The sequence below is a fragment of the Rhinoderma darwinii genome, chromosome 6 (genome assembly GCF_050947455.1).
Source record: "Rhinoderma darwinii isolate aRhiDar2 chromosome 6, aRhiDar2.hap1, whole genome shotgun sequence".
In the NCBI taxonomy this organism is placed as follows: Eukaryota; Metazoa; Chordata; class Amphibia; order Anura; family Rhinodermatidae; genus Rhinoderma; species Rhinoderma darwinii.
The window spans coordinates 95,575,561-95,594,000 of NC_134692.1; positions in this window are offsets into that span (position 1 = coordinate 95,575,561).

The window sequence follows — 18,440 nt, forward strand, 5'->3', positions numbered from 1 at the left end:
ATGTAGGTCCCGGTGGGGGCCAGCGGGAGCAACCTGCATCCTCATGCCCAGCCAGAGTTCCAGGGTGATTGCAGGTAGGTCCCGGTGGGGGCCAGCTGGAGCAACCTGCATCCCCAGGCCCAGCCAGAGTTCCAGGGTGATTGCTAGCAGGTCCCGGTGGGGGGGCAGCGCGAGCAACCTGCATCCCCATGCCCAGCCAGAGTTCCAGGGTGATTGCTGGTAGGTCCCGGTGGGGTGGAAGGGGGGGCAGCGGGAGCAACCTGCATCCCCATGCCCAGCCAGAGTTCCAGGGTGATTGCTAGTAGGTCCCGGTGGGGTGGAAGGGGGGCAGCGGGAGCAACCTGCATACCCATGCCCAGCCAGAGTTCCAGGGTGATTGCAGGTAGGTCCCGGTGGGGGGGCAGCGGGAGCAACCTGCATCTACATGCCCAGCCAGAGTTCCAGGGTGATTGCAGGTAGGTCCCGGTGGGGGGGGGGCAGCGGGAGCAACCTGCATCTCCATGCCCAGCCAGAGTTCCAGGGTGATTGCAGGCAGGTCCCGGTGGGGGCCAGCGGGAGCAACCTGCATCCTCATGCCCAGCCAGAGTTCCAGGGTGATTGCTGGTAGGTCCCGGTGGGGTGGAAGGGGGGGCAGCGGGAGCAACCTGCATCCCCATGCCCAGCCAGAGTTCCAGGGTGATTGCTAGTAGGTCCCGGTGGGGTGGAAGGGGGGCAGCGGGAGCAACCTGCATCCCCATGCCCAGCCAGAGTTCCAGGGTGATTGCAGGTAGGTCCCGGTGGGGGGGCAGCGGGAGCAACCTGCATCTCCATGCCCAGCCAGAGTTCCAGGGTGATTGCTGTTAGGTCCCGGTGGGGGGGCAGCGGGAGCAACCTGCATCCCCATGCCCAGCCAGAGTTCCAGGGTGATTGCTGGTAGGTCCCGGTGGGGGGGCAGCGGGAGCAACCTGCATCCCCATGCCCAGCCAGAGTTCCAGGGTGATTGCAGGTAGGTCCCGGTGGGGTGGAAGGGGGGCAGCGGGAGCAACCTGCATCCCCATGCCCAGCCAGAGTTCCAGGGTGATTGCAGGTAGGTCCCGGTGGGGGGGCAGCGGGAGCAACCTGCATCCTCATGCCCAGCCAGAGTTCCAGGGTGATTGCAGGTAGGTCCCGGTGGGGGCCAGCGGGAGCAACCTGCATCCTCATGCCCAGCCAGAGTTCAAGGGTGATTGCAGGTAGGTCCCGGTGGGGGCCAGCGGGAGCAACCTGCATCCCCATGCCCAGCTAGAGTTCCAGGGTGATTGCTGTTAGGCCCCGGTGGGGGGGCAGCGGGAGCAACCTGCATCCCCATGCCCAGCCAGAGTTCCAGGGTGATTGCTGGTAGGTCCTGGTGGGGGCCAGCGGGAGCAACCTGCATCCCCATGCCCAGCCAGAGTTCCAGGGTGATTGCTGGTAGGTCCCGGTGGGGGGGCAGCGGGAGCAACCTGCATCCCCATGCCCAGCCAGAGTTCCAGGGTGATTGCAGGTAGGTCCCGGTGGGGTGGAAGGGGGGCAGCGGGAGCAACCTGCATCCCCATGCCCAGCCAGAGTTCCAGGGTGATTGCAGGTAGGTCCCGGTGGGGGGGCAGCGGGAGCAACCTGCATCCTCATGCCCAGCCAGAGTTCCAGGGTGATTGCTGGTAGGTCCCGGTGGGGGGGCAGCGGGAGCAACCTGCATCCCCATGCCCAGCCAGAGTTCCAGGGTGATTGCAGGTAGGTCCCGGTGGGGTGGAAGGGGGGCAGCGGGAGCAACCTGCATCCCCATGCCCAGCCAGAGTTCCAGGGTGATTGCAGGTAGGTCCCGGTGGGGGCCAGCGGGAGCAACCTGCATCCCCATGCCCAACCAGAGTTCCAGGGTGATTGCTGGTAGGTCCCGGTGGGGGGGGGCAGCGGGAGCAACCTGCATCTCCATGCCCAGCCAGAGTTCCAGGGTGATTGCAGGTAGGTCCCGGTGGGGGCCAGCGGGAGCAACCTGCATCCCCATGCCCAACCAGAGTTCCAGGGTGATTGCTGGTAGGTCCCGGTGGGGGGAAGGCAGGGGCTGACTGAGAGCAGTGTATGACGGCAGCAGAGGCCGGGGTAGAGTTCCAGGGCGATAGTGGCACTGTCCACTGGTAGATAACCCTTTGCGCATCATCATGATCATTATGGTCATCATCATTATCGGCAGCAGCAGCGGGGAGTATAAGCGGGTTGTGCCTGCTGAGTGCACCCGTGGAGGGGACAGAGGAGCCATGGGGAAGCTGTGCAAGCCCGGGGGCAGCCGTGTAGGAGCTCCACAGCGCCCGCTGCGGACTTCCAGGGCTCGAGCGGTAGACGCGGCCACCTCATGCCGACCTCCTGGAAGTCCCCGTCGGCCTCGCTCCCGGGTCGGTCCCGCTGTTTTTTTTACCTTCATAATAAAAAAAAATCTTTTTTTTTTTATGGTATTTTCTGAAGTCCCAAGCCCACCTGCAGTTGCAGGAGCTCGGCCACCTCGGCAACTCCTACCGAAAGCGGCGGTGAGCCAGCTCCGCGTATGAGCGACGTGTGCCTGCCTATTGCACCCGTGGGGGGATAGAGGAGCCTTGTGTAAGCTGTGCATTACCCGTGGAGCTACAGTGTATGAGCTCCACAGCGGCGGCGGGTAGTCCCGCGATGTCCCAAGCAGCCTGCCGTGTACTTCCGGTCGGCTAAGAGGATGCGTGTGACCGGGGCTGTCAGGCAGCTCCAGAGTGCATGTGCGGGCGTGTGCTGGCCGTTGCAGCCCGGGGTAGAGGAGACGTGTGCAAGCTGTGCATTACCCAGTGGGGGGGCTACAGTGTATGAGCTCCACAGTGGCGGCGGGTAGTCCCGCGATGTCCCAAGCCGCCTGCCATGTACTTTCTGTCGGCTAAGATGATGCGTGTCAGCGGGGCTGTCAGGCAGCTTCCATAGAGGCGTAGTTGACCCACTGCGCCTGCGCATCCAGCAGCGCCTGCATACCGTAGCGGTGTTTGTCTCTGAGCAGAGGCCACTGCGCCTGCGCATCCAGCAGCGCCTGCATACCGTAGCAGTGTTTGTCTCTGAGCAGAGGCCACTGCGCCTGCGCATCCAGCAGCGCCTGCATACCGTAGCGTTGTTTGTCTCTGAGCAGAGGCCACTGCGCATGCGCATCCAGCAGCGCCTGCATACCGTAGCGGTGTTTGTCTGCGATCAGAGTCCAGGGCAGAGTTCCAGGGGCCAGAGTGACTGTGCCCGTTGGGACTTTGCCTCTCTGCATCAGCAGGTTTGGCCGGGAGCGGTGTGTGGTGGCAGCAGCAGCCGGGGCAGAGTTCCACGGCGTGACCGATGCAAATGGTCGGCCGACCGCTTGCAGCAAAGTACGAGCGGTGGGTCTGGCGATGGGCGGCCTGGATAGAGGGGCCCCGTGGGAGCTTGTGCATGCCGGCAGCTTCCTCGTACGAGCTCCACAGCGCCCGCGGCGAGTCCCGTTCTGTCCACCCGCCTGACAAGCACTTCCGGTCCGCAAATGATGCATGTCAGCGGCGGTGTGCCAGCTCCGAGTATGAGCGGCGTGTGCCTGCCTATGGCACCCTTGGGGGAATAGAGGAGCCATGGGGAAGCTGTGCATGCCCAAGCTTCAAACTGTCACCATGTCAACAGACATGGTGACAGCATCCCGATCGCAAAGCAGGATTCAAACAGGACCAATCAGAGTGGTCCCTGTGCCGGAACGAGCTGTGATTGGTCAGTACTGACAGGCCAATCACAGCGCAGGAGCAGTGGTGCCTGCCTATTGCACCCGTGGGGGGGATAGAGGAGCCATGGGGAAGCTGTGCATGCCCAAGCTTCAAACTGTCACCATGTCAATAGACATGGTGACAGCGTCCCGATCGCAAAGCAGGATTCAAACAGGACCAATCAGAGTGGTCCCTGTGCCGGAACGAGCTGTGATTGGTCAGTACTGACAGGCCAATCACAGCGCAGGAGCAGTGGTTTGCCAGCATCTGCGTCTCTGACAAGCTCTTTCCTGTCAGAGAGCTTGTGAGAGACGGAGACAGGAATAAATACAGTGCGTAAGTAAAAAAAAAACAGCGATCTGCCGCTTTTCTGCCCTTTTGTGCCCACTAACCTGTTTTTCGTTAGTTAGGTAGCACAAGTTTTTCAGTATGGCCAAAAGAGTCTTTTCAGCCGAGGAAGCATCTGCAATGCTGTGTTCCGACACGGACAGCGCAAGTGTAGGTGAAGAGCAGTTCGTGCTTCCATCTTCCTCTGCATCCAGTGACTCTGAATCTGCACCCCCCAGTCGGCGCAGAAGAGCCGTAGTTCCTGATCTGCCTGAGCTGACCTGGGAAGCTGCAGAGAATTATACCCCCCAGGTGCCTGAGTGTACAGCCCGCTCAGGCATTCAAATTGAAATTACGGGTTTCAGCCCCATTGATTATTTTAACCTTTTTTTTTCAGACTCCCTTTTAGCGTTAATGGTTCGGCAGACCAACATCTATGCGGACCAATTTATCGCCCAGAACCCTGACTCTTATTATGGGAGAAGCCAAAATTGGACCCCCACAAACCTAGTGGAATTGCGGAAGTTTTGGGGCATATTTTTAAGTTTTGGTCTAATAGAAAAGCCTAGGATTAGAGACTATTGGTCCCTTGATATTTTATATAACACCCCCATTTACCGCACAGTAATGACAAGGAAGCGCTTTGAAGCCATCCTGAAATTTCTTCATTACAATGATAATAGCCAGTGCCCACCCCCACAGGACCCAAATTTTGATAGGCTATATAAAATACGACCATTGATTGCCCACTACTCCCAAATTTTTTCCCACGTTTATACCCCCCAGCAAAATATTTCGGTAGATGAATCCCTAGTCAGCTTCAAGGGTAGACTGCACTTCAGGCAGTATCTACCCAATAAAAGAGCCCGGTACGGCATAAAGCTCTACAAGCTGTGCGAAAGTGCCACCGGTTACACCTACTCCTTTAGGGTCTATGAGGGAAGAGACTCCCATATAGATCCCCCAGAATGCCCCCCTGTCCTTGGAATTAGTGGAAAGATCGTATGGGATCTTATCCATCCTTTACTTGGGAAAGGCTATCATCTTTATCTGGACAACTTTTATAACAGTGTCCCATTAGTAAAAGTTCTCTTGTCCAGATCCACCTTGGCATGCGGAACAATCCACAAAAATAAGAAGGGCCTCCCCAAAACATTGCTGGGTCAGATCCTAAAATTAGGAGAGAGCAAAGCTTTCTGCTGCGACAATCTGCTCCTCCTAAAGTATAAGGATAAAAGGGACGTCCTTATACTGACCAGCATACACGACAGCAGATGCAGCCTAGTCCCTGTACATGGATCCACTTCCCAAGTCCCAAAACCATATTGTGTACAGGAGTACAACAAGTATATGGGTGGCGTTGACCTGTCCGACCAGGTTATAAAACCATACAACGCCATGCGCAAGACCAGAGTATGGTATAAGAAGCTGTCTGTGCATCTCACACAGATGGCTTTATACAACGCCTTTGTCCTCTACCGATATGCCAGCAGTGGAGGTACGTTCCTGCAATTTCAGGAAAAGGTCATAAAGTCCCTGATGTTTGGTAACCAGGAAGGAGAGGGCAGTTCATCTGGCTCTTCCGTCAGTAGGATAATTCCCGGCCAGCATTTCCCCACAGAAATCCCCCCCACTGAAAAAAAAGAGAAGCCCCAAAAAAAATGCTGTGTGTGTGCCAAGCGAGGCATTCGTAAGGACACCACATACCATTGTAAGACGTGTCCCACAAATCCCGGCCTGTGCATGAAACAATGTTTCAAAATTTATCATACCTCCTTGAATTTTTAATTTATTTATTCATTATTCACCTTTTCTGTCTCCCATACTGGCCATGACCAATTATTAATGTTTTTACTGACCAGCCCCATTTAAAATTTGATCATTTAAAATTTGTAAAAAAAAACACCTAAAACAAAACTAAAAATTCTCACTATACCCCTAGATAATTTCCTCAATGGGTGTAGTTTCCCAGATGGGGTCACTTGTGGGGGGTTTCTGTTAAAGGGGGTGGGGTAAAAGCGGGATTCACTGGTTAGTGGCACCCACTATTACTACCGCCTTTATAATTAGGGTCACTAGGGTTATGCCTAGTTCCCCTACCTTTTCCTTATACTAACGTCGATCTAATTGCTTTAGCGGCTACTCAAGGGAATAAGACCGTATAGTAAATAAAGGTAATATTTATTAACATACAGTAATCACTCTCATATGTATAATACAGTAACTAATCACCGTACAGTATAAACACGGTATCAAGATATTATACCGCCACCCACTTACATAAACATACACAGAATACAGTTACGTTATGACACAATACACATAAGTTACTTGTGATTCTCACACGCTCTCTATCTCTATCCCACTCCCTCCTAATATAACTTTCCCTATACACTAAGGGTTAATACGGGATAAGGAGGAACAAGGGGAATGGGTTACTGTGTAAAACAGACAGCAAGGGTTAACTCAGGGACTCTGGGACAGCAAGGGTTAACTCAGGGACTCTGGGACAGCAAGGGTTAACTCAGGGACTCTGGGACAGCAAGGGTTAACTCAGGGACTCTGGGACAGAAAGGGTTAACTCAGGGACAGCAAGGGTTAACTCAGGGACTCTGGGACAGCAAGGGTTAACTCAGGGACTCTGGGACAGCAAGGGTTAACTCAGGGACTCTGGGACAGCAAGGGTTAACTCAGGGACAGTAATCAGGGAGATCAAGGGGTTAACTTGGGGAAGCAAGGGTTAACTCTGGGACAGTAGGGACTCAGGGAGCGCAAGGGGTTAACTCAGGGACAGTATCAAGGGGTTAAGTCAGGGACGCAAGGGTTAACTCTGGGACAGTAGGGACTCAGGAAGAGCAAGGGGTTAACTCAGGGAAGCAAGGGTTAACTCAGGGACAGTACTCAGGGAGATCAAGGGGTTAACTCAGGGAAGCAAGGGTTACAGCAGGAGGAGACAGGGAGAGACAGAGTTAAGTGTAGCTGCTGCTACACTTGATACTTAGCGTGACTTTGTGGAGCAGCAGAGGCAGCAGCAGGAACCCAGGTCTTTGGAGGAGAGAGAGAGAGTTGAGCCGTCGGTGGTTTGCGTGTGAGAATCGGCAGGCAGCTCTCAGCTGATCTTCTTCAGCTTCGGCTCCTGAGCTCGGCTCCTGAGCGTGCCGATGCAGGGCTATTTAACCCTGTCGGTACGCTCGCAGCGGGGAGTGTGGCGCTTGCCCCAGGCTAGCATGGGTCGGCATGGTAATAATGTATCACCAGCCGACTCATGAGAGCCCGCACGAGACAGTCTGTGCGCGCGGGAGACTTGAAATGGAGACAGGGAATAACTATCCCTTGTCTCCATGGTTTCCTAACAAAGCAGGGACATGCTAATTGTCCTGCTCTGTTTCCAACCGTATTCATGACCAGGGCCGTTGTAGTTACAGCCCTGGCTCATGATACATTATATGTACTATACATACACATATATATTATATATATGTGTATATATACATATATACACACACACACTGCATACATACTATATATATATATATATATATATATATATACATATATATATATATATACATATACACATACATATACATACATATGGACACTTCCCTTTACAGTTTCCACTGTTTTGTCCCCTCAGGGGCTTTGTAAATGTGACAAGGCCTCTCAAACCATTCCTGCTAAATGTGATCTCCAAAAGCCAAATGGCACTCCATCCCTTCTAAGCCCTGTCCTGTGTTCAAATATCCGTTTATTACCACATGTGGGGTATTGTTTTACTCGGGAGAAATTGCTTTACAAATTTTACGGTGCTTTTTCTCCTTCAGTCCTTGTGGAAATGAGAAAAAAAATGGCTAAACCTAAATTTTCTTTGAATAAATGTTGATTTTAATTTTCACGGCCTACTTCCAATAAATTCTGTAAAAAACCTGTGCGGTCAAAATGCTCACTACACCCCTAGATAATTTCCTTGAGGTGTCTAGTTTCCCAGATGGGGTCACTTGTGGGGGGTTTCCACTGTTTTGTCCCCTCAGGGGCTTTGTAAATGTGACAAGGCCTCTCAAACCATTCCTGCTAAATGTGATCTCCAAAAGCCAAATGGCACTCCATCCCTTCTAAGCCCTGCCCTGTGTTCAAATATCCGTTTATTACCACATGTGGGGTATTGTTTTACTCGGGAGAAATTGCTTTACAAATTTTATGGTGCTTTTTCTCCTTCAGTCCTTGTGGAAATGAGAAAAAAAATGGCTAAACCTACATTTTCTTTGAATAAATGTTGATTTTAATTTTCACGGCCTACTTCCAATAAATTCTGTAAAAAACCTATGCGGTCAAAATGCTCACTATACCCCTAGATAATTTCCTTGAGGTGTCTAGTTTCCCTGATGGGGTCACTTGTGGGGGGTTTCCACTGTTTTGTCCCCTCAGGGGCTTTGTAAATGTGACAAGGCCTCTCAAACCATTCCTGCTAAATGTGATCTCCAAAAGCCAAATGGCACTCCATCCCTTCTAAGCCCTGTCCTGTGTTCAAATATCCGTTTATTACCACATGTGGGGTATTGTTTTACTCGGGAGAAATTGCTTTACAAATTTTACGGTGCTTTTTCTCCTTCAGTCCTTGTGGAAATGAGAAAAAAAATGGCTAAACCTACATTTTCTTTGAATAAATGTTGATTTTAATTTTCACGGCCTACTTCCAATAAATTCTGTAAAAAACCTGTGCGGTCAAAATGCTCACTACACCCCTAGATAATTTCCTTGAGGTGTCTAGTTTCCCAGATGGGGTCACTTGTGGGGGGTTTCCACTGTTTTGTCCCCTCAGGGGCTTTGTAAATGTGACAAGGCCTCTCAAACCATTCCTGCTAAATGTGATCTCCAAAAGCCAAATGGCACTCCATCCCTTCTAAGCCCTGCCCTGTGTTCAAATATCCGTTTATTACCACATGTGGGGTATTGTTTTACTCGGGAGAAATTGCTTTACAAATTTTATGGTGCTTTTTCTCCTTCAGTCCTTGTGGAAATGAGAAAAAAATGGCTAAACCTAAATTTTCTTTGAATAAATGTTGATTTTAATTTTCACGGCCTACTTCCAATAAATTCTGTAAAAAACCTGTGCAGTCAAAGTGCTCACTATACCCCTAGATAATTTCCTTGAGGTGTCTACAGTGGCGTAACTACCGCGGTAGCAGCAGTAGCGGCTGCTACGGGGCCCGGGGCTTGAGGGGGCCCGTGCCGCCAGCCGACACGCCCACCCAAATGCCCGGTGGCGCCGCTAGCAGCCGTTATGGCTGCTACAGCGGTAGCGCCGCTACTGTGGGGCCCGCGCCGCCGAGCCTTACACAGGCCCTCTCATCATGCCTGTAGGTGTCGCTAGCACCGGAGGGGGCCCCGGTGCTAGCGGCAGCCAAATACATGTGTTAGCACTGAATGGCCGGGCATGTTCCGTGCCTGACCATCCAGTGCCTTACAATGACACTGATTGGCTAGCGTCGCGATGACATCATCGCGCCGCTTCCATGCTTGGAAGGTGCTGATTGGCGGGGCAAGTCATTCTGCCCCGCCAATCAGCGTCATTGGAGGACGCTCGTTCAGCTCCTGCAGACATGCTCAGAAGAGAGCATGTCTGCATCGCCAGTGAACAGCGTGGGAACGGGATCATGTGAGTATGGCAATTTATCTATTTTTTTCTTCAAAAATGTGAATGGCATTATCTATAATGGGGGGGGGGTTCGTCTTTATGTGGGCTATTATATATAGGGGGGTCTATATGTGGGGCAGTAGCTACAGGGGGGTCTATATGTGGGGGTGTGGGCCACTATATACAGGGGGCTCTATATGTGGGCCATTATATACAGGGGGGGTCTATATGTGGGCCACTATATACAGGGGGGGTCTATATGTGGGGCACTAGCTACAGGGGAGGTCTGTATGTGGGGATGTGGGCCACTATCTACAAGGGGGTCTATATGTGGGGCAGTATATGTGAGACACTATACAAGGGTGGGCTATATGTAGAGCACTATCTATAGGGGAGCTATTTTTTAGGGTACTTTCTATAGGGGTGGGCTATGTGTGGGACACTATATACAGGGGTGGGATACCTGTGGGGCACTAGCAACAGGGTGGCTATATGTAGTGCACAGTCTACAGGGGTGGGCTATATGTGGGACACTATATACAGGGGGAGCTATATGTGAGACACTATCTACAGAGGTGGGCTATACGTGGAGCACTAACTATAGGGGAAGCTATATGTAGGGCAGCACGGTGGCTCAGTGGTTAGCACTATTGCCTTGCAGCTCTGGAGTCCATATGTGGGCACTATCTACAGGGGGCACGTGTGTGTGTGTGTGTGTGTGTGTGTGTGTGTGTGTGTGTGTGTGTGTGTGTGTGTGTCAGTTATATTTAGATGTGTTGAGAATTTTAACTTTGTTTATAGGTGCAGAAATGTTTTAAAACTGAGAAGCTGAAGACATCTGAGGGGAAAACTGCAGAAATGGGTCATGGCCGGGAGAAATCCATCATAAATGTCTGAACCGGAGGGAGAAGGAAAGAACTAGAATCTGAGACGTCACCGGTGAGTCACTTAATGTAAATGTTTATTCTGCCTCTAATCAGTATTGTAGTCACTGTATGATCTGCAGCGAGATGATGGTGGTATGATTTTTTTTTTGTGAAACCGCATCTCCCAGCATATCCTTACCATTGTTCCGGCCATGCTGGGAGCTGTAGTTTTACGCCGTACAAACCTATACGCAGTGGCGTAACTACCGCTATAGCAGCCGTAGCGACTTCTACGGGGCCTGCAGCATGAGGGGGCCCGTGGCACGGCCCCCTCCCATGGCCGCAGGCTCCGCTAGCAGACGCTATGGCTGCTACAGCGCGACGCCACTGAAGGGGTTGTTCCTACAAAAGACATGCATCCCCTATCCACAGGATAGGGGATACATGTGGGATCGCTGGGACGCCCAGCGATGAGGAGAACGGGGGACTGAAAGTCCCCTAAGTTCTCCATGACAAACCTCGGACTTCCGGGGTCTGTGTCGGCAGCTCCGTAGAAATGAATGGAGCGCCGGTCGCGCTTGTGCGCATGCATGACCAGCGCTCCTTTCATTTTTATTGAACTGCGCAGACGCCAGAAGTCCGAGGTTAGTCATGGAGAACTTCGGGGGACTTTCGGTCCCCCGTTCTCCTTATCAATGCCATCGATCGCACATGTATCCCCTATCCTGTGGAGATCCTGTGGAGAGGGGATACATGTCTTTTGTGGGACACACTATAGGCCGTTTTTTTTGGGGGGGGGGCTTATATGGTGTTATCTACAGAGGGGGCTGTATGGTGTTATCTACAGGGGGTCTGTATGGCGTTATCTACAGGGGGCTGTGTATGGTGCTATCTATAGGGGGGCGCTGTGTGGTGGAATCTATAGGGAGGCACTATCTACAAGGGGGGGGGGGTTGTGTGATACCCAGCAGAGGGGGGGCCCCAGTCAAAAGTTTGCTATGGGGCCCAGTCTTTCCTAGTTACGCCCCTGGGTGTCTAGTTTCCCAGATGGGGTCACTTGTGGGGGGTTTCCACTGTTTTGTCCCCTCAGGGGCTTTGTAAATGTGACAAGGCCTCTCAAACCATTCCTGCTAAATGTGATCTCCAAAAGCCAAATGGCACTCCATCCCTTCTAAGCCCTGTCCTGTGTTCAAATATCCGTTTATTACCACATGTGGGGTATTGTTTTACTCGGGAGAAATTGCTTTACAAATTTTACGGTGCTTTTTCTCCTTCAGTCCTTGTGGAAATGAGAAAAAAAATGGCTAAACCTACATTTTCTTTGAATAAATGTTGATTTTAATTTTCACGGCCTACTTCCAATAAATTCTGTAAAAAACCTATGCGGTCAAAATGCTCACTATACCCCTAGATAATTTCCTTGAGGTGTCTAGTTTCCCAGATGGGGTCACTTGTGGGGGGTTTCCACTGTTTTGTCCCCTCAGGGGCTTTGTAAATGTGACAAGGCCTCTCAAACCATTCCTGCTAAATGTGATCTCCAAAAGCCAAATGGCACTCCATCCCTTCTAAGCCCTGTCCTGTGTTCAAATATCCGTTTATTACCACATGTGGGGTATTGTTTTACTCGGGAGAAATTGCTTTACAAATTTTACGGTGCTTTTTCTCCTTCAGTCCTTGTGGAAATGAGAAAAAAAATGGCTAAACCTAAATTTTCTTTGAATAAATGTTGATTTTAATTTTCACGGCCTACTTCCAATAAATTCTGTAAAAAACCTGTGCGGTCAAAATGCTCACTATACCCCTAGATAATTTCCTTGAGGTGTCTAGTTTCCCAGATGGGGTCACTTTTGGGGGATTTGTACTGTTTTGTCACTGCAAGAGCCCTTCTAACAAAATAAGGCCCCAAAATCCACTAGGTGTTCCTTTGCTTCTGAGGCCTGTGCTTCATTCCAGTAGCACGCTACGACACATGTGGGATATTTCCTAAAACTGCAGAAACTGGGCAACAAATATTGAGTTGAATTTCTCTGCTAAAACCTTCTGTGTAATAAAAAAAATAGTATTAAAAATTTATTTCTGCCAATAAATATGAAATTTGTAAATTTCACCTCTACTTTGCTTTAATTCCTGTGAAATGTGTAAAGGGTTAAGACATTTTCTAAATGCTGTTTTGAATACTTTGAGGGGTGAAGTTTTTAAAATGGGGTGACTTTTTGGGGGTTTCTAATATATAAGGCCCTCAAAGCCACTTCACAACTGAACTGGCCCCTGTAAAAATGGCCTTTTGAAATTTTCTTGAAAATGTGAGAAATTGCTGCTAAAGTTGTAAGCCTTGTGATGTCATAGAAAAATAAAAAGATGTTCAAAAAACGATGCCAATCTAAAGTAGACATATGGGTGATGTTAATTAGCAACCATTTTGTGTGGTATAACTGCCTGTCTTACAAGCAGATACATTTAAATTACGAAAAATGCTAATTTTTGCAATTTTTCGCTAATTTTCGGTGTTTTTCACAATTAAATACAGAACATATCAAGCAAATTTTGCTAGTAACTTAAAGTGCAATGTGTCACGAGAAAACAATCTCAGAATCGCTTGGATAGGTGAAAGCATTCCAGAGTTATTACCACATAAATTGAACATGTCAGATTTGAAAAATGAGGCTCTGTCAGGAAGGTCAAAAGTGGCTAGGGCGGGAAGGGGTTAACTGTACTGAGACTGTTTATTGTAAAAAAGATTAGCTTTTTTTAAATTTAACATGACCTATTTTATGAAACTTTTTTATTTTTAAACTTTAACCCTTTCAGGACCAAGCTCATTTTGGCCTTCAGGACCAGACCCATTTTTTCAAATCTGACATGTGTCACTTTATGTGGTAATAACTTCGGAATGCTTTTACCTATGCAATCGGTTATGAGACTGTTTTCTCGTGACATATTGTACTTTATGTTAGTGAAAAACACCAAAATTTAGAGAAAATTTGAAGAAATTATGATTTTTCTAATTTTAAATGCATCTGCTTGTACAACAGATAGTAATACCACAAACAATAGTTACTAATTAACATATCCAATATGTTTGCATCGTTTTTTGAACATCCTTTTATTTTTCCAGGACGTTACAAGGATTAGAACTTTAGCAGCAATTTCTCACATTTTTAAGAAAATTTTAAAAGGCTATATTTTCAGGGACGAGTTCAGTTCTGAAGTGGTTTTGAGGGCACTATATATTAGAAATCCCCATAACCCCCCCCCCCATTTTGAAAACGGCACCCCTCAAAGTATTCAAAACAGCATTCAGAAAGTGTTTAAACCTTTTAGGCATTTTACAGGAATTGAAGGAAATTAGAGGTGAAATTTTCAAATTTCATTTTTTTTTTACAAAATTCATTTGTAGTACATTTTTTTTTTGTAACACAGACGGTTTTACCTGAGAAATGCACCTCAATATTTATTGCCCAGATTCTGCAGTCTTTAGAAATATCACACATGTGGCCCTGGTGTGCTAATGTAGTGAAACACAGGCCTCAGAAGCAAAGTAGCACCTAGAGGACTTTGGGGGCTCCTTTTTATTAGAATATATTTAAGGCCCCATGTCAGGGTTGAAGAGGTCTTGTGCTGCCAAAACAGTGGAAACCCCCAAAAGTGACCCCATTTTTTAAATTACACCCCTCGGGGAATTTATCTAGGTGCATAGTTAGCATTTTGACCCCACAGGTTTGTGGCTAAATTTATTCGAATTAGTCTATGAAAATGAAAATCTGCTTTTTTTTCTGGAAAATTTTTTTTTTTGCAAGGAATAAGGAGAAAAAGCAACACAATATTTGTAAAGCAATTTGTCCCGATTACGGAAATATCCCATATGTGGTAATAAACTGCTGTTTGTACCCACGGCAGCTCTCCGAAGGCAAGGAGCGTCATTTGGATTTTGGAGCGCTGATTTTACTGGAATGGTTTCCGGTGCAATGTCGCGTTTGCAACGCTCTGAAGGGACCTAAACAGTACAAAACCCCAAAAATGTCCACATTTTGGAAACTATACCCCTCAAGGAATTTTTCTAGGGGTATAGTTAGTATTTTGACCCCACAGGTTTTTTGCTGAATTTATTGGAATTAGTCTGTAAAGATGAAAATCTAATTTTTCTGAAAAAACATAGAAGTTTCTAATATTTATAAGGAATAAAGGAGAAAAAGCACTCCAACATTTGTAAAGCAATTTTTCCTTATTACGATAATACCCCATATGTGTTAATAAACTGCTGTTTGGACCCACGGCAGGACTCAGAAGGGACGGAGCACCATTTGGATTTTGCAGCTCAGATTTTGCTGAATTGGTTTCTGGGGGCCATGTCGCATTTGCAGAGCCCCTAAAGTACCACTACAGTAAAAATTACAGAGGTGTGATCTTATTTTGGACTCTAAACCCCTCAAAGAATTAAATTAGAGGTGTAGTGAACATTTTGATGCCTCAGGTGTTTTATAGATTTTATTAGAATTGGGCCGTGAAAATGAAAAAAAATATTTTTTACAATAACCTGTAGATGTAGCTCATACATTTTCATTTCCACAAGGAATACAGGAGAAAAGACACCCCAAAATGTGTTACACAATTTCTCCTGAGTAGGGAAATACCCCATATGTGGTTGTAAACGGCTATTTGGACACACGGCAAGGGTCTAAAGTGAAAAAACGCTATTTCATTTTTGGAGTGGAGATTTTACAAAATTAGTTTTTGCCGCCATATCGCATTGCAATTAGCATAAATCTAAAATTGCTCATAACTTGATCAAAAATGATAGTTTTTCAAAATAAAAAACACTGCTGTTATCTACATTACAGTGCCGATCAGATTATGTAGGAGATAGAGCACTTCTAATCTGGTGACAGAGCCTCTTTAAGTTTATAATATGGGGGCATATGTAAGCTGTGCGGAGTACATCAGGGTATATGTAAGCTGTGCGGAGTACATCAGTGTATATGTAAGCTGCGCGGAGTACATCAGGGTATATGTAGGCTGTGCGGAGTGAATCAGGTCATAATAGGATGATGTAATAATGGGGTAAATGTAATAATAAAATGAATTATCCCTGGATAGTGACGTCCGTTTTGAACAAATCCTTTATGCACAGGCCGGATTTTTGGGTGCAGGAGTTGCACTTCTAAAGGGTGTCCATCGTATTGTACAAAATATCCGCACTCCAGCATTGTCTAATCTTTGACTTCTTCACTTGCCCCATATGTAGCGCAGACCCCAAAATGTCATAGTTTCCGCTGCATTTACAGGGTCTACCAGTGGGGGCTGCAAATGATGACCTGGGGTTTTAGGTGAAGAACTGCTGCAGATATAAATTAGTCTGGGCCGTCGTTTTGCATTATTGCGTTCCAAGAGTCATAACTTTTTATTTTTCCGTTGACGAGCTGTGTTAGTGCTTGATTTTCATGGGACGAGCTGTAGTTTTTATTAGTATCATTTTGGGTTACATGTGATAATTTGATCAGCTTTTATTACATTTTTTGGGAGGTGAGGAGACCAAAATACAGAAATTCTCTCACTTTTTTTTTTATAAATTTTTAACGGCGTTCTCTGTGCAGTATAAATAACATGTTTACTTTATTCTGCGGTTCGATATGATTATGGCAATACCAAATTTATATTGTTTTTATATGTTTTACAACTTTTACACAATAAAAACACTTTTTTCTAAATAAAAGAATGTTTTAGTGTCACCATATCCTGAGAGCCATAACTTTTTTATTTTTTTGTCGACGGAGCTGTGTGAGGGCTGTTTTTTTGTGTGACAAACGCTAGTTTTTATTGGTACCATGTTGGGGTACGTGGGACTTTTTGATCACTTTTTAGTAAATTTATTTGGAAACAATGTGAACAAAAATGGAAATTCTGCCATTGTTTTTTATTATATTTTTTTTACGGTGTTCAACGTGCGGGATAAATAATATGATATTTTTATAGGTCAGGCAGATACGAACGCGCCGATACCTATCATGTCTATTTATTTGTTTTTCTCTAATTATAAAATGGCTTGATCAGCTAAACAGGGCGATTATTGTTTTTATTACATAAAACTTTTATTTATTTATTTATCTAAAACTTTTTTACTTTTTTTCCACTTTTTTTTTTACACATACTAGGGGACTGAAAGATCTGATCATCTGATCTCCTGGACAATACACTGCACTTGTGTAGTGCAGTGTATTGTAACTGTCATTTTACAACTAACAGTTGAGCCTATTCCGTTCTGCCTTGGGCAGGACCTAATAGGCTCCCGTACCTGGCAACCAGGAAGCCATTGCTAGGCTTCCTGGTTGCCATTGCAACCATCAGCACCCCGCAATTTTTTCATGGGGGGCCAACGGGGTACAGAGGGAGTCCCCTCCCTCTGTGTCAATCACTTAAATGCCGCTGTAGCTATTGACAGAGGCATTTGAGGGGTTAAACGGCATAGATCGGAGATAACTGTGATCGCCGCCATTGCAGCGGGATGTCAGCTGTATATTACAGCGGACACCCGCTGAAGATGAAGCGTGCACAGCTCCTGTGCCCGCTTCATCCTCAGGGCATAACTATATGTCCATTTGCGGGAACGACCCGCTAAAAAGGACATACTGTAATGCCCATTTGTGGGAAGAGGTTAATGTAATGGCATGTATCTATATGCCAGTACATTAGCCTCTGTAGTGATCATACACAGGCAGTTGTTAGGACATACCTCAGTTTGCCCTAACAGGAAATATGGTCAGACAGCCCTGGGGTCCTTCAATGAACCTTGGGCTGTCTGCCCATATATGGTATGTCCGTCGGTCGCATCACGGGGATTCCCCATGACGCAATCTATAGGGCATCCCTCTTCTCATTTTCCTCTCGAATGCTGCGGTCAGCTTTAATCGCAGCATTCAGGGGAATAATGGCGGAGATGAGAGGCTTCTCTGACCTCCGCCGTTAGAGCGTGGCTGCGGCTGTGTAATACAGCCATTGCCCCGCTCCTGACAACAAGTGCGTGTGAGGTCAGGATGAGGTGATGCGACCGGCACTGCACTAATGAGTGCAGGCACTGAAAACAGAACATGGGGGCGCACTTGTCAGGACTCAGGAGCGGGGCAATGACTGTATCACACAGCTGCAGCCCCACTCTTATACATTCATGTGTTACAATGTTAAGCTGTGCGGCGGTACAGCTTAGTATCGAAATACATGAAATAACGGTATCGAACCATTTCAGGGTGCACAGCATCAAAACAGTATCGACGTTTCGAGGAATCGTGCAACCCTAATACCACCAACTAGTGAATTTAGGTGAGGAACAATGAGTCAATCTACAGTATCTACAGGGGAGTAACTAGGAAAGACTGGGCCCCATAGACAACTTTTCACAGGGCACCCCCAAGTGCCACGCAGCCGCCATTATAGATAGTGCCCCCTGTAGATTGTGCCATATAGCCCCCCTGTAGATAGTGCTATACTGCCCCCCTGTAGACAGTGTCACACCCCACTTGTAGATAGCGCCCCCACCTCCCCCTTGTAGATAGTGCCATAGAGGGCCGGCATTTGGATATATAGCGCCCCGTGCAAAATTATCTTTTGGCGCCCTACGCCATCTTAAAAAAAATGCCCCATAAAAAAAGTATAACGCACACCACAGTATAATGCCCTATATAGTGCCACGACACAGTATAATTCCCTTTTAGTGCCCCCCATACAGTATAATTATAATATTTAATAATATAATATATTATAACCCCTTCAAGGACACACTATCTTGTCCTCTATTTGTGCCCACAAAGTATTATGCCCCCTGAGTGCCACACGCAGTATATTGCTCCCTGTAGTACCCCTACACAATGCCCCCCTCCCCTGGCTGCCACACTCAGCCCCTCCCCC